Here is a 17,002-nt window from a genome sequence, read left to right as displayed (position 1 = left end):
TAGACCGTATACGAGGTAGTACTGAGGTAGCTATACACCGAGGTAAGAACTGAAGTAGCCTATACCGGAGATACACCTGAGGTAGCCTATCGGGGTAAACCTGAGGTAGCCTATACCGAGGTATACTGAGGGTGCCTATACCGAGGTAAACTGAGGTAGCCTATATGAGGTAACTGAGGTAGCCTATACGAGGTACAACCTGAGGTAGCCTAACGAGGTAAACTGAGGTGCTATAACGGTAATGAGGTAAGCCTATAGAGATTACTACGGTGAGGTGCCTCATAACCAGATAGATGACATGCTGGCTCATTGTGTTTTGCTTTTTGTGTATTTATGTGAATATTGATGTGTACTGTATATTGTTGTGTATATTGATGTGTGTAGTGTATRTTGAGGTGTTTTATGTGGATAGATGGGTATACAGGGCTGATCTGTGAAAGAGGCGTTGGTCTCAGCATGACTAAAGGTTAAGTAAAAGTCTCAAAGGGACACTTCTGCCCAGACCCCAGAGCCTGCAGTCAAATTCAATGAGTATCATGAGTTCAGTGGAAGTTTCCTAGACAGTATGGCCTCCTGTTCTGTTAGTTAGAAATGTGTTTGGTTTTGACTCCCTCACCACTCCCTCCTCCCTCCCTCCATCCTCCCACCCTCACCCTCTTCCCTCTCTCTCTCCCCCCTCCTCAATCTGTCCCGTCCTTCCTCCCTCAGTTCTTCATTTTCTCGCGGTCAGAGGTGTCTCCAGGAGAGTTTGAGTGCTGGGGTTACTTCGCTGAGCAGTGGGGGCTCAAGGCCTACATCACCTGGATGACCCTAGCAGTGTTCTTACTGCCAGCACTAATCATCACGGTCTGCCAGGTACTGTCTACTACTGAAGAAAAAACACGCACGCACGCTCGCACGCACGCACGCACGCACACACACACACACACACACACAGACACACACACACACACACACACACACACACACACACACACACTGACAGCCTTAATCATCACTGTCTGCCAGGTACGACAACAAGGACACAACACAGTGTGACGACAGAACAAACCTAGAATAGAAATGAGTCCTTTGCCTTTTTCCCAAGACCCCCAGACACACATTGAGAGGAGCAGCGTCAGCCGCGATGCTCCTGGAGGGTGCCTTGTTCTACGGCACAACCTGGGACCAGAGACCAGCAGCCCTCTTGTTACCAGTTCAGTTCCCATGTTATTATCACCCGCGTCTTAAACTATGGCTTTTTCCCAAAATGCACTCTATTCCTTAAATAGTGCACTATATCAGAGGAGGCTGGTGAGAGGAGCTATAGGAAGACAGGCTCATTGTAATGGCTGGAATGGAATCAATGGAATGGTACCAAACACATCAAACAAATGGAAACATTGATTTCATTTCAGCATTTACATTGAGCCTGCTCCTCCCACTAGCCTCCTCGCACTACATAGGGAAAAGAGTCCTCTAGGCTACTTGCCACCCCCGAGGCAATAAAATACACAGAATCCAAAAACTGAAGGATGTCAAGCATGAATAAAAGGTGTTCTGTTTTGATGGAGCGGTATTTGGCAGGCGTTGTTGAATAAGCTCCAGGGGGTCAGTTCTATCAGATCAGACTGGACAGGCTCAGTGCCTGGTGTTATGTAGCATCCCGTGTTTCCGATGGCCTAATTAACACAGCCCTCTGTAGACTCACTGCTGTGTGGCCAGCCTGTCAGGACACTACCCATCGTGAGGTACCCCACAGGGAACCAGAATATCAGACAAATGAACCGGAACCCAGTCAAAGATTAAGRACATTGAATTAATTTGTGTTTCATATCAAGTGCAGAACTGGGTTCAAAAATATTATTTGAAATCTTTCATATACTTTGTGTGTTTGATTTAACCTGCCTGGAGTTCCCCAGATCGGTGTGTTTGATTTAACCTGCCTGGAGTTCCCCAGATCGGTGTGTTTGATTTAACCTGTGAACTGGCGAGGCGGCTTGTTAGAACAAAGCGGGAAGTGGTGCCTGTTCGACCTACAGAAATTCACTCGAGAGTCGCATTAAATGTATATGGACGAATCGAGACATGCTAATCCCTATACACATAACGTAACTCAATATTCGGAACAATTGGCAAGTCCAATATATATAATTATTTTACGCTCAGTGTGTGTGTCTTTGAATAAGATGGGTGGGAGTGAAGTTAGTGTTCTATGAGTCGTCCTTCTTCGCCTCTCGTTATGGGATGGATAGTTCAGCAAGTGACAGTTCCGTTATAGAATGGATGTTTTTCTTCGCTTGGTTTGTTCCTTTTCTTCGCGGGTTCAAACGTGACTAGCCGAATCCTTAGATAGCAGGAGCTAGGAGATACGAGTACATGAACTTCGTTCTTGAGGGCGTGATAATGAAGTTTAACCAAGTGGTATGTTGTGATGGTTCGGTTTTATAAGTATGGCTCCGACGCGAAGTGCCGCAGCAAATGTACTACACTTAAACCTTCGTTGGCCGTCTGTTCCAGCCTATCCATGGTCGCGGAAGAGGAGGAAAAATTACATCAGCATTCCACCCGGTCTAAAATGGGGACACAATTTATGTTACTTCTTAGAGTCTTACCATCTGCCTTATATATCAGATATGCAGGACAGGGTGTTCTGATCCATTTGGGAGTGTCCTCGGACCCCAACTGGGCTCAGGGGCGGTACCCTCGGGTTTTAGTTACGAAATATTTTAAACATATACACCGGGCATTTAGTTTATTATCGTCTTTTCCTTAATTAAACAGTCCCCCAAAATCATATTACACAATGTATCACAAACAGTAATCATACTTCACCTCTATCATTTCTATACAACAAACAGAATGTAAACCTCATAATCTGAGGTTATTCATAAAAAACAGCGGAGTATGGTTAATGTGATCGGGCGGACAGATCCCTTCCCCTCCATGAAGTTGTCCCACGTGGTGGCCAAATGGGCCAATGTTATTTATGTTCTGGCAACCTCTACTCGCCGACTCTCTTACTATACTCTCTTGTTCGCAGTGAGGAACATGATACTATGTTCGTCAACCTCAGGTTCTTGTGAGGTTGGGAGAAAATTCTCTTTGTTTTCCTGATATATGTTTTATTACCTCTCTTCGCTCTCAAACTCACGTTGCAGCTTACCTCCATCGTAAGGATTCCTTCAGGAATTTACACACTCTCTGTGACACAGCATGGGTTGAGGGGGCAGGGAAAGGCGGGGCAGAGGGGGACTGGGTTTGCAATACTTCTCCAAGCAGGTGGCGACGTTCTCAATGACAATGCCTCTTCAACGGATTGCTCATCTTGAGACGTTTTCTACAACCTGGAGCCAACTGTTGCGTATAGACTTTTTCTATTTAAGATTCGGAGTTACTCGTTATTGATTTAGTTAAATATTTATTTTTTATGTCTTGTTTGTTTCTTTTTCCGGTTTTAATAAAGCTTTACAACCAGGGCCCCTGTTGGAATCCCGGATTTCACCCCGGAGGAGCCCGTCTTCCACTCCTACGATACAGCCATTGAAGCCGCCTCTTATTGTGGATATTCGAGCTGGGAGCAACTTTAAACCCAGTGAGCGCTCTATACTCACTTTGCTTGATCGGCTAAGCGAGGGCCTTAGAGCTGACATGCATTTGTTTATTTTGCCCCCTTGTTTAGACGCCCATTGGAACTCCCCCGGAGAACCTGGCGCAAGATAATCTCAAGGTCACGAGCCGGGATCCCCGGCTGGAGCGAAGCAGTTCTTCGCAGGGCCAGGGTGGATATACAATAACTACCACCCAAATCATTTCCATGCAGCAATAATGAAGGTCCCCGAACAACACACACCGGAATCGGCGGCCGGGCTCCTTCATCACGCATGGAGTATTAATAAATACACATGGACAGCGAAAGTTGGGATAACCACAGACTCCTTCCAGAGCTGGTCTCGGGCTTGGGCCCAGCCTCCCTGCAAGGTACCTGAATGCCCACCACCGTTTCCTGTGGCGGGCGCGGAGGGGAGTAAGCATACCGCGCAGGCCTTTATTTGTAGGGAGGTGGACAAGAACTGATGGTGCATCTTCGACAGAGTTTTACCAGAGTTTCCTCTGCATAGCGATGGGAACCGGGCGCATCTAGGGCCGACCTCCTCGAAGCAGATTATCCTTAGGCCGCAAAACTCATCCTCGTTTGCAGCATTCCACCATTCAGGCCTTAAAATGGTAGAGTGGGCCTCAGAACGGTAGCCCTTATCCTCATAACTACGCTGGGGGAGCCTACCCAGGCGAGACCGATTGTGCTTTTCGCAGCTGTCGTTCTACCAAATAGCAAACAGAGAAAGAATACAAGGTTCACCTTCTTGGTCTGAATGAAACCAAGATTGAACTCCTTGGGCTTGAAATATGCAAGCGTCCCACATCTGAAGGAAACCCTTGCACCAATCCGGGATTCACTGGGGGACAGTATGCACACGCGTTTACTAACCGCATTTGGGGCTCGGCGGTTGCTTCGCAGCTGGGCAGGCAATCAAGACCCTGTGGGGCTCTTATGTGGTCATCCTCCGCGGTTCTCCTTGGCTTCTTGGGGATCCCTCCGCCGTGTCTCAGTTTACACGCCAGGCAGCTTGGGGGCGCGCGAGCGAGATTATCTTAGACTACCCAAGGATCGGAGAGATGTGGAGGCCACTCAGGAGCCAGGTTACTCCCTCACGCCCGAAACGGTGCATGGGGACCGTGTCCCGGACAACTGGATCGTCCTACCTCCTACCATTGATGGAGGGAGAATCCTGGAGTGGGCTTCTGGCCCCAGGATGTTCGCAATTCCACACCTTTCAAGGCTCGGGGAAACTCCTCCTAGCGCAGAGAGCTTCCGCTCGCGCACCACAAAGCGTTTCAACCTTTCACAGGAAACGTACCCATAAGACCACCAACACAGCCCAAAGTACAACGCAGTGTAAAGTGTCCCCGCTTGGGCTCAGCGGTTTACTCCAGGCTATAGGGGGTCACTCTCGGCGCCTGTTGTTACACCTCGCATCCCGTCTCTGTGGGCTCCTGGTGGTCATCGTGCCGGTCGCGTCTGGGGCCCCACGGCCGGCTTTCAGTCAAGCGCCCTGGGCGCATCTGTCGGGTTACCACCACCCCCGATCCAGAACATCTTTTCTGGGAGAGGAGCCTGAAAAATAGCTGTGCGCAAACCTGGGCCCCCGCCGTATATCAGGCTTTGGGGCCTCCCGAGACGGTTTCTCTTTTTGCACGAGCTCTCGCAGGCAGTCTGGGAGAACGTGCCAGGCGTATCTCGGCCGAGACGAGTTTGCGGGCTCGGCACGGCTCATCCCTACACATACCAGAGTCGGGGTACGTCGCCGGCCACATCCCGCTTGTTCTGGTGGCCTACCCCGTGGTGGTCTCACTCACCACACCCCAACAATATGCAACGCATTATTCCCACTCCCTGAATCTTCTTGGGCCGGCCCCTGTGGTTCTGCCTCCATCATCGTCTGTGCTGCCCCACAAAGGTGCGCCGTTGCTTCCTGTTGCTACTACATATTCTTGGTGGGTTATTCGCAAGAGGTATAAGCTGTTTGTCTGATCTTCTGTTCCCTTGGGGTACCGTTCCCGTGGTGTGGTCTGACCCCTGGCCCCTCGCCGTGAGTTCCAGAGAGTGTGGTTCTTAAGGGCGCCTCGGCGCCCACGGATGCTCTCACCCCACGCCCTGAAGCCGTCAAGTATGATTGTGATGACCCCTGCGCTTTCCCCCTGTTACAATCACACTAATGCCTGCTCAAATCGCATATTAAACGCTCTCATAAGATAGTCAAAAGGCAACACCTTTAATTCATTTATTGCTTGACATTCTAACTAAAAAGTATATTTTGGAATTCTATGTATTATTTGCCTAAAATGTCTAAACCTTTCCGGTGGGCTGCCAGTTGCTTCCCTAGAAGGCTCTTATGCGCGTTATTTTCCTGATGTCGTTAGTGTAGGACTTGCGCAGCTCAAGGTAGAGGAAAGCGGTCAGTCTGGCTCTAATTGCTCATTATTCGCATTAAGAGATAAGCTTGGCTATACGTCAACATAGGTAATCACACATTTAGTTATTGTTCCGGTGAAATGGTTTCAAGTGGGGGTCCAGCCAATAAAATTTTTTCCCTCATTTTGGACTTCTGACTTCAGAACTCATTCCCCCGCGCCTGCTTCGTTTGCTTACTTCACTTGGATCAATTGAATAGCTATCCCTTCCCATCACGCTCCTCTGCTATTTCACGATGACACACACTTATTCTTCATCGGAAGTAATCGTTCATTTCTGGGACACAACTCATATCGTTCACTTCGCCAGCATGGGGATCGCGTATAACCCATTGCCATAGTGGGTAGTCGCACTCTACGGTTACGTACTAGAATGAAAGCTGAGCTGGTCGATTTGGTCACCACCAACGCCGTTTGTGTAGCCTGTAGAAGAAAGCAGCAACTTGGAAGCGCCACCTTTTAGATCAGCCGCTGGCAAACCACTCAAAGTAACAGCCATTTAGCAATGCAAGGCTGTCAGCTGGAGTCTACTCCTCTTGTCATAATGTTGTTTAACATAACAGAGAAGGGGGTTCTTTGGGCCCGGCCAAGAGTATAAGCTCAATTTCTCCTTTCACTATGGTGGCAATATTGCTCTTGCTGGGCTTGTATAGATCTACTCAACCCCTCATGACATTTTATTTATTTTATGCTTGTGTTTTTTGATCCGTTTTATGTTTGTCCGTTTATAAACCAGCGCGAAGAAGGGGCCAGTGCAACTAGTGGCTGATTGAGATAAGTTTGAAATCGTTTTGCTTGTCCAGATGGAGGAGTCTTGGCCAGTGGTTGATTTTGTGTGTGCTGGCTGTGACGCTTGTGTCACTGAATCCTTAGAGAGTTGGATGTGCCTGTGCTTTGTTGTGTGTGTTGTTGTTGTGGTTGTGTCGTCCTATCTGTTGCTGTGGGTTTGTCAGCGGGGTCGTGGGGCAGGTTTTGGGTGCGGGGCGACCGTCATGTCTGGTGGTTTATGGTTGTCCTTGTTGCCGTGCCGTGTTTTGTACATAATCCGTAGATACTGCTCCAGTCTCCTTTATGGTGTGTGCAGACGTGTGTGTGCGCCATCGGTCAGTATTTGGCTGTTGAAGTCGTACCTACAACCTGCTTCCAGAGGAATCGCATCCAGGAAGATGCTTGGGTTCGCTATCGGTCTGTTCTGGTCTGGACCTCTGCACTAACTAGACCGCTTCAATACTTCGGCAGTTCCCCACGCGCGTCTTCGCCGCCCTCTCGACACGTTCTCCTGGAGATCCTCCCCTACCTCGATCGGTGGCGATATTCTGGGCGTAGGCTGGCTTGGGGTAGGAAGTATGACGGGGACGGACTTTTTGCGGACGGGTGGGTCGCATGAAGTTTGAGAAGTGTGATAGAGTGGTGTGTTAAGGGCGGATTGAGGCAGGTTCTGGTAAGGGAGGGTCAAGGGAGACGTGTGAGTTCGGTTGAGGGGTTGTTCCGTCGTCACCTCTTGTTGTTTTTTTTTACTGCGGACCTGGTTCGGCGACATACGTGTTAAGGTACTTCCAACTCTGTTCTATATTATTGGTAATAAAGCGTTAATTTCTTTGGGGAAATTTTATATTACGTAACCCATTTGTTTCAGCGCGCTTGGGCCTGGGGGTATGGCGCTTGAACGTCGTCTCTTTTGAGATCCTCCTTCTACCTTTCTCTTTTGTTCCACTTGCTGAGCTAATCTCCACGACGATCTTCGACAAGACTCACAGTCGTACCCTTGTCACTATACCACAGCACATCTTAGGATCCCCACATGCCAAACCAAGGCTCTAATCTATAACATATACCCCTACACCCCAATCTTAAATTTAACTACTCAAAACCAGAAACACGAATAAAAACCTAGGAGTAACCATGGAACAAATCCAAATTATCACAGGTAATCACATATAAGAACAACCAACACCGAAAACCCAACCAAATGAAGACAAAGTTACAGGAATTCATTTATCCTGCGAAATATAAAGTTGAAATAGGTAGACTAAAAGGTCCATGAGGAACATACGACCTAGATTCTACTGTGTTCTAACATGAAGGTAAGCCTCTATATAGCCCAGAGAGGGGAGCTGACCATGAGGTATCCCTACGCCGGCGGTGTGGCATCAACACTGCGTGGTACCTTTACCATATTAAATGATCCGATGTGTCTTTCAAATGAGGTTAAGCCCATACCGTCAACCTAGGTGGGGACGGTACGCTACCTGAGTTGCCTTCTCCATATTCTAAAAAAGTAGGTTTATTTGTAAGGCTACTTAACCAAAGCCGAATGGTGGCAAGAGTACATAAGCCTTTGATGCATGCATCCTACATACACATTCAGTTGATTGTACGACCCCTGACGCGAAGCCTTATCTCCCGAGGTACTTAGCCTTGGCGAGATCCGCCATATCCCGGTGTTCACGCAAGTCCAACTGAGTTAGTCTATACCTGAGAACCGCCTGCACCCAACGACTGGGAGCCTATAACGGCGCGAGGTATCAACCCAACCACATTGCGAGTACGTCTGAACTCAAGGCGAAGGTAACACATAGGATGGTCCCCACTACTAACGTAGGATACAATTGCAAGGTGATGTAATACTCCAAAAAATGCGTCCGTAGACTCTTGAGGTAGCTTAACATCTAAACCACGCGGTTATACCTGTAGGTCAGCTATCCCAGTGAAATGAGGAGGTCAACTGCGATATCGGTGCCATCTATCCTCCAGGAGAAGGTACTATGCCCAAGTCGGCTAGCCATCATCCACCGTAGGTCTCCAAATCACTAAATGCAGGTGCGCACTTAATGCGAGCTCAGTCTGGCGACCTTTCGCGGTATAAGGAAGCCAGGTTGTGCCAGGTCTAAGTGTTCCTTCTAAAATATCTCAAATGCCTTCCCCACTTGTTGTGTTCTGGCAAGGGCCGGGGGGCGCTTGCGTGCCCCCCACCCTGCGCTCCTCGCTATGTGACCTCTTCGTCTATATTGATTTCCCGTTAAGTCAATCGGCTTGACGCTGTCCTTCTTTTGACCGTAAGGGAGTTTTCACACTATTGGTCCCTGTGGAACTGTTATCTATACCCATGTCTTCTGCCCCATACACCACTGACCATAGTTAGGGTCGACTTCCTGCAGGTTTAAGATTCATTAGAGTCCTCGCCTTGCCGTAGGCCTTCCTCCAAACGAGAAAACACAGCTCTATCGTTCTCTTAATCAAGTAAGTATTTAACTCCACTACCCTTTTTCAGCTTCCAGATTGTAAATTAAGCTTTCCATACGCTCATTGTTCCTATGACGTGCTCCTTGCTGTTGCAATTATTGAGTTGCATTTCAACCACAGGGTAATCATGCAAGGTACCATAGCGCACCAACATGGGCTCCGCGGTATCGTTGGTACAGGCCACAATTGTATGCTATGGTGGGTGGTGACATAAGTAGCCATCCTCGCACCACTAGCGCTCTTGTCACGGTAGGTCCAGGCGTCCAAGCTGTCCTGCAGTCCTTGCTGGCGGTCCTCCACAACCAATCATAAGTCCACAGACCTCTCCGTGGTCAGACGAAGCTAATTAAACCCTGACTGCCTTTTCGTAGTCCCCTCGGGCACGCAGTTTCCCTCTTTCGACTCAGGGCTGCCTCTCCGGATCTTGGTTACATAGGAGCGGAGTTGTTGCAACAAACTGGTGGCACACAGCAAGAGTTCATGTTTTACGATAAGACACACTCTGTCGATTAGGCCCGTGTTTTCAACAGATCTAATAGCAAATATTGGGGGGCCTCCAGTTATTAGGGAGGGGAGGGCTATGTGGGTGAGCCTCACTTAACCAGTTGTGCATTTCATGGTGGGTGTTGTCTTGTCGCCGTTTTGTTTATACGCTTAACTGTAATAACACCCTAGACAGTAATCTTATTGTACTTCAACAGCATTTCTGACCATCTAAAGGTCGGTCGCCTTGCCGACCACTGGTATGTCCGCAGTGTCATGCCCTTCGCCTCAGTGCCTGGCAAAGGGCAAGATCGTTCTATGGACCACCTCTTGGATAAACGTATAGTATGGGACAAAAAGTCACACTTACCAATCCGGATCCTTATGTGTAATATTTCTTAACCGGCTTCATTTCCTACATTCCCCATCACTCCAAACCAAGCGGGAGGTTCCGGGGCAAGCGGCGACGAAAATCTACCGGTTGATTGTCAATCAATAGTGCTTATTAATCACACATCATATAAGACCACTTATGTATTCACAACCATTTTATCTATCATAGGCATTTGCTTCAGCAGGCCTAGACCTACACTGGTCCCACTATTTCTTGTACCGTAGTCTGGAGTCTTGTTTGGCCTTTTGAGCAGCACCGTGTCTGGCGTCCCTTACATTGCGGACTTGCAACAATACGACTCGCCCGGCTGCCATTGGTTTCGCGTCCTCTATTACCCGACACACGCAGCCTGCCGGGCCCCATCCTGCGATTTTGGGCCACTAGTCATCTCGTTCACCGAGTCAGGCACTTGTCTGATACATCTTGTTCTCTTTGCATAATCAGTGCAGTACGCCTTCACATACGAACTGTATGTTTGTATATACTTTGGCAACTTCGCCCCGTCATTCGAGCCTCTGACTAGGCTTCCTTTCTTTCGGGCCCTTAATTTAATGAGTAAGTCGGTTCGGCTCTTGCCTTATTCGTTCTGGCGTTTTTGCTATCTATTACAGTGCCTTTCCACATCAAGCTGCAGAGGTCGGCTACGCAAGGGTGCGAGGAGATTGCCCTGTTGCTAGCAAGTGTCGCTTTGGTTGAGGTTATGTGGTTGTACACAAATATAATTAAGTCAACGTTGCTAGGGTCGAGAGAGTCTACCTCTTTTGTTGTCGCATCGTGATATTGGATTTCGATGTTCACCACCCAGCCTATGTGGCATTGCCTTATGTTGGCCACCCACCCTCCGGGATCTGGCACTTCGGTATAGTCTCTGGGCGAGTTGCTGCCCATTCAGCTCTCCTGCGATCTCAGAGTGCGAAGATCGAACCATCCTCGAGAGTGGCGGCAGGGCTTCTGACAATTTGCCTCTAAGAGCCATTTATCCAAAAAATGTTGGAACAATTATGTACTAACAAACTGCTCCCTTGGGGACATTCTCCGAACTAGGTGGTTGAAATGCGGTATTCAAGCTGTAGTTTTTCTATACACCCCACCATAATGGTTACTCTACTTAACATCATGCCCTTCGTTGTTGTATCAGTAGAGAGCGTTTTCCAATTGAAACTGATGCTCATATGAATGGCTTCGAATGGAACAGAAAGTCACACAATATTTTGTTCACAGTCCTGTTAGTTGTTGGTTTGCTATTTATGGCCATCGTTAGCTGTTTGGCAAACAGCGATCGGCAAGGCCAGTGCAGCTTTAAGAGGTGCTACTCGGTTGACATCGTGTGGCCTCACCAGTGCTCCCTAGTTGTGTTCTTCGAACGCCTGTTGACCTTACCGGAGGCGTTTATGCGGGCCTCTTCTACTTTTAACCCAGCACAGCCGTAGATCCCGTGTGGCCCTTCTCCAGGCGGTTTGCGCGCCCGCACTCACCGGTTAAGCGGATGCATGCGAACGCCGCGGGTTGAGAGGAGGTCGTCCAGTGCCAGCTTCAGTTATCATGTGTACAAACACTCTCACCTCGTTTAGCGCATCTTTCCTGTTGCATTATCAACTATCTTGTGCCAGGGTAGTAATACTCGACCTCATATCTTGAGTGGATCAATTGCAAGACCGAAAGTTTTCCCACACTAGAACCTGTTTTGGATCATTAAGTTGTGCTCGCTCCCAAATAAAAACCAGTGTGTCTTCTCCAATACGCTGAAGAAAACCCACGATTATTGATATTGAAGTATTCCTATTCTAAGTGAAAAACTAGCAGTTCTTTATTAAACATACGTTCTATGAATTCTTAAAACTATATCTGTATCACTTATTGAAGCCTCCTCAGCATGCAGTCGAAGTAGCAACTATCATAGTGGCTTCAGCAGTCACGGTGTGAGCAATGCGTCACGCCATTGTCATAGACAAAATCTAAGCTCTGTTTGCTTGGCGCAACCCCAGTGGCTCAGAAAGCGTTAGGTCCCACATACACCACGTAATTAACGTGAAAGTTTCTCGACATTGCTCTTATAATTTGCGTTGGGAGCGGGGCGGGGGGGCGGAGGGCGGGTGATGTTGCTGTCTGCATTTTGGGTGGCTTGCTAAATTCTCAGCATTTATTGATCTGGTGCCGCATTATAGAAAATAGGAGTCTATATGGAAGATATGTTTGTTGGTTGTCAATTACTTGGGTCATAGTAATGCTCTGTAATTAATATAACGATGGTGTGCTAACCCGTTCACTACATTATTATATTTAAGGTATATACAGTTAATTAATCGTATTGTCATACGTGCTCCCAAAAAAAAGTCGGGAGCCTACGTCCGTGGCTGGGTGGCCATGAAGACGGGCGTACCTAAGAACTATGGGCTTTTTCCGCTTTTGGTATATCCAGCGGACGTCCCTGGTCCATAGCTTAACCTTTATTGCACTAATTTTGAGCCTTACTCGGTTCGTCAGCCTCACCCGTGTGTATTACAGGATTTTGGTCCATCAGTAAGTCCTCTATACGGTTTCATTATTGGCTCAAATACGTACTTCCGTGTGATAAATTCTGCCCACTTTAGGACACCGGTTCACTTAGTGCTTGTTTGTTTTGGCTCCACCTATTCCCGAGTTGCGACCTAAGGGTTGTGCTCAGGAATACGGGGGAGGTGGCACCGGGGTGGGGCGGGGGGGGGGAGGTGAGGGTGTCGGGGGGCTGTGGGGGCTGAAGGAGGTCTATACACCTAATCAGAGGGTGTCGTAATGGTATGCATGGGTCTATTCGGTTTCTCGGTTCGGTCTCAGGTCGTCCTGGTTGTCTCTATGTGTGATGTGGTTTACGTCGGTGACAGTATAAGAGGGTTCCGTCCCAGGGGTGGACCTCCAGGTCTCGAGGGGCACTAGTTAGCCTGGGTCAGGTGCTCGGGCTCCATCCACAGGGTTAGCAACCCTTCGGTCTATGGAGCGCCGCGTTGACGCGATTCCTTAGCCCCGGCGGTAGCAGATGGGCGGGGCTCGCCACGTCTGTCAGCATCCTTGTTTGTGTTGCATTGTGTGTACTCATGTGTGATTTGGCTGTTGTACCTGTGTTTTGGTTATTGTACTGTGCGTCGTTTGTCGTGTCTTGTTGAGATGTGTGTGGGCCGTGTTGCAACTGCTGTCTACCCAGGGATGGCATGGGTTGTGGTGTGTCTCGTCGGCCGTATGGTTACACGCCATCGTATCGGTCACCCCGGTCAACCGTGTCCTACACCGGGCCTCCCCAGTCCTACTGCTCCCCCGCCTCGCCCCTGGGTCCTTCTCTCGAACTCGCTCTATATTCGACGTACCGTAGTCCTGCGTCTAGCCGAGGCGGTAGCTATGAGATTCACTCGCCTAGCCAGTACTTGGATGCGGCTCTGTTCTGTTAGTTGCCACTTTGTTGTTGTTAGAGAGGCTGCCTATATCTTGGAATCCACTTCCCATCTTAATCCTTTCTTCCTCTCCGTACCTCGGTCCCCACTCCTGCACCTTAACTGCTCGCACATACACTTGAAACTTACTCCGCTGCTATTTCTTTCCCCACATTCTCCTATTTTGATATCTGTGTATCACTCTCCCTCCCTCCAGTATGGTTCTCTCCACATGTCACTAATTTATGAACACATATTTTTGCTTCACAGGCACGTGTCCGCGGTTGTGGCCCTCATCGCGCTGGACGCGTTTGCGTTGCTTCGGGTGGTCTACATTATACGTCTCGTCGACGCCGCTAGGCCGGCGTTCCACCCGGATGCCAGACAGTAAGTCGGTTGTCGACACTGCCCTCCTGGCTAGTGTATCCTTCCTCTGATGCCACAGGCGCTTGCTCCTTCCCACATACCTGACTGCGCTTACGTTGTTTCCTTGCTCTTCGTAGCGTCGTCATCCCCTAACTGTCCGCAGCCGCCGTTCTTAGGCGCCGAGCCCGCTACGTTTAACCCCATCCCCCTACACACCTACGCACCACACCACCGCGTCGCCTTCCTCACCACCCACTCAGCTCGGAATCATGGCTTTCTCAGCTATCTTCGTTTGGCTGGCTGGCTGTGGTATTTACGGCACCGCGGGGCTCCTTCTCTTTGTCTGGACGCTCACAGGCGCCACCACCCTTCTGCCTGTGAAGAGTCATAATGGCGCTCCTTGTTATGCTAACTTAAATGTTCAACGCCGGAATCATCGACATCCATGCCGGCCAGGAATCCGTTCTTGGCCAAGGTTTTTTTGGGACGCTTGGAAATGGGTTGATAGCCCTTATGGATTATTGCTCAGCAGTGGCTCCCAGACTCTTGAACGCAGGAGACGCGCCACGCGAACGAAGCGTAAGAGCTAAGATAGATCTTGCAAGGGGTCAATACTATTTTTACACTTGTATCCTTTGCTTACAGCCACGATACTTTCCAAGACACTGTGAGGAAAGCAATGATGTGTTTTGTTCCTCCACCCCTACAGTGCTGCTTTTCATATCTATATCCCTGTTGTCAAAGCTCTTTCTTAGAGGCGCATGACTTACCTCATCTTCTGATCAAGTGTGGGTGGGCGAGATGTTGGCGTGTATTATCGTGCGTGTGTCTGGGTCTCCGTCGGGACATGCACACAGATTTGCTTAGCTGTGGTGCCATGGAGTGGGAAAACCTCATGTGAGTTGACATATCTAGGCTACAATAGAAACACCAGCCTATACTTCAAAAGTGGAAACAACCTTGTTAGAGGAGGGTATCTCAACTTTTCCATTTCCAAGTCATTCATGCTCTCCCCTCGAATGAGAAAATGCATATCATGCTCCCTACTCCCTTTTGGTGCGATGCCACTTCACTCTAGAGTGGAATGTCACCGAACCCTGGTCAGGGTTAGACCACAATGGGTCCCTCTTCGGCTACCATGTGGCCCCCTATCCCACCGAATGCGCCTTTCGTCACTCACGACATGTCCTTCTGCTCCCAAAACGCTGAGACATGAGCATTGCCCGAACAACACAGGAAAGGCTTCACCCACAGTCAACGCAGTACAGTGTCAAGGCTTAACTATTTTGGGCTCGTGCTAGTTGTCGGGAAATGTAAAGTTACTTTTGTACACCAAGGTGCGTTTGGTGGTTGCCTTCTGGGTTCCTGGTGGGTGACTCAGGTTTGATTTGACATTCGCGTATCCAATCCAAGCGCTTGAGAGGCACGGCGCGAGAATACGTGCTTGGGTTTTAGGTTGGCTTTCCCAGTCCCATCCGTTTGCGTTCTGTACCTTAATACTCGACACCGCGTAACCAACAAGTCTGATTCGCGTCCAACTCCCTGGGCCTATCTCGTGGGCGATCCCAATGTGTCGCGGACGACCCCACATGGCCTATGGGTCCGCATGTTGCAAACGCTTCACATACACAACACCAAATCTCAATTTTAAAAGTATCTTGTCACTTCCACGAGGGTAAGTGCACCTATTCAACGACCAAGGACGCCGAGGACACCTGGCCGCCCTGGTCTCTATTTAAGAGACAGGTGATTCTAGGTTCGTGGTTATACATTTTTCAATAGGATGATTCATCGGGTGGTGTTTGGATAAATATTAACTGTCTCAATTGATCAGCTCACAGAGGTACCATCTTCTTGATAACTTTATACTCTATGGTAGGAATTGTGTATTGAATTTCCACTGCTTGGGTGATTCTCTCCACCAGAATATCAGTGGGATGTTTGATTTTGAACTGGCGGAAGTTCAAGTATGAGCTGTTTTCTGTCTTTATGCCTGGGCGTTCTAGCAAAGTACAGGCAGATGAGATTTGAATCTCTGTTAAACGGGTGGACATTATGGATCGGGTATACGTTGTTGCGCCTATAATACTCCATGTGAAGCTAACTCCTCTCTACTGGGCTTCGTCGTAAGTAATGAGATATTTTCACCTGTTAGTGACTGTTTTAGCAGCCCAGGTTGTGGTGTGGTAAATTGTGCTCCTCAACCATTGTTGTGCTTCATTGCAGATAACTATGGCATCTGAGGTGTTGTGATTTTGACTCTAACGATCCATGGTGTCATTAGCTCCTTGACCCTCGATCTCGCGCTTGTCCCTCGGTTTTGAGCACATTATGCAAAGCCCCTTGCCGAGAGCGTCACATAGGCACCTCCAGCAGAAAAGCAATCGTAGGATATGCAAGTGTACTTGATTTTGCACCCTGGCTGTCCCTGGAGGAGTTTAACCTTTAAATGTGTCGAGATGTTGGAGATTTGCACAACCTAAGCCGTGTGGTCTGTATTCCTCCAAGGCTACGTGATCTGATGGTAGTAGCAGAGGTTTTACTCCTGACCTACGAGCAGTAGTCCTCCGCTCTCAGTGTGATTTTCCAAGTTATATCACACCAATCCCTTGTGAGAGTTGTACTACACCAGCCCTGAAATACTCGTGTATGCGTTGTGTTTGCAATTCACAGGCCTCGCCTGTGTCCAGTTACCACCCCTGAAATCGGGTGTAGTTTCACGAGGAAATTGTAAACCTATGAGCCTGGGATTGAACCCGTATCGGTTAGATAGTTGTATGAGCACTAACTTTACCCATACCGCACGCGTAGTTAGCCGCAGTGGATTGATTTATTTTGATTTACCCTGCCTGGAGCGTATGACCCAGCGTCTCCACCATCAAGATATCGCATGTGGTGATAGTTTACTCTTCTAAACCCCTGACTGTGCGTTTCCCGACGCATCGGTTCATTGTGCATTTGATTTGCTCCACTGCCTCGGACCACGTTCCTGAGTCAAGAGTCCTGAATTTTGGCACTTTAGACTGGGAGTTCGCTCGGGTGGTTTGTATTTTCTGCCCTGGAAGATTCCCCCAGCTCGGTGTGTTCTTTACCCGCTGGCGTT

General features: G+C 48.8%; 1 pseudogene; it reads left to right on the top strand.

Annotated features, from left to right (window-relative positions):
• The first annotated feature begins 591 nt into the window (after positions 1-591).
• LOC111966135 (vasopressin V2 receptor-like) overlaps positions 592-17,002 on the top strand; it is a 31,704-nt pseudogene continuing 15,293 nt past the window's right edge.

The sequence above is a fragment of the Salvelinus sp. IW2-2015 genome, linkage group LG7 (assembly GCF_002910315.2).
Source record: "Salvelinus sp. IW2-2015 linkage group LG7, ASM291031v2, whole genome shotgun sequence".
Taxonomy (NCBI): domain Eukaryota; kingdom Metazoa; phylum Chordata; class Actinopteri; order Salmoniformes; family Salmonidae; genus Salvelinus; species Salvelinus sp. IW2-2015.
Note: the sequence above shows the minus strand (reverse complement) of the source record. Positions and strands in the feature narration are given on the sequence as shown.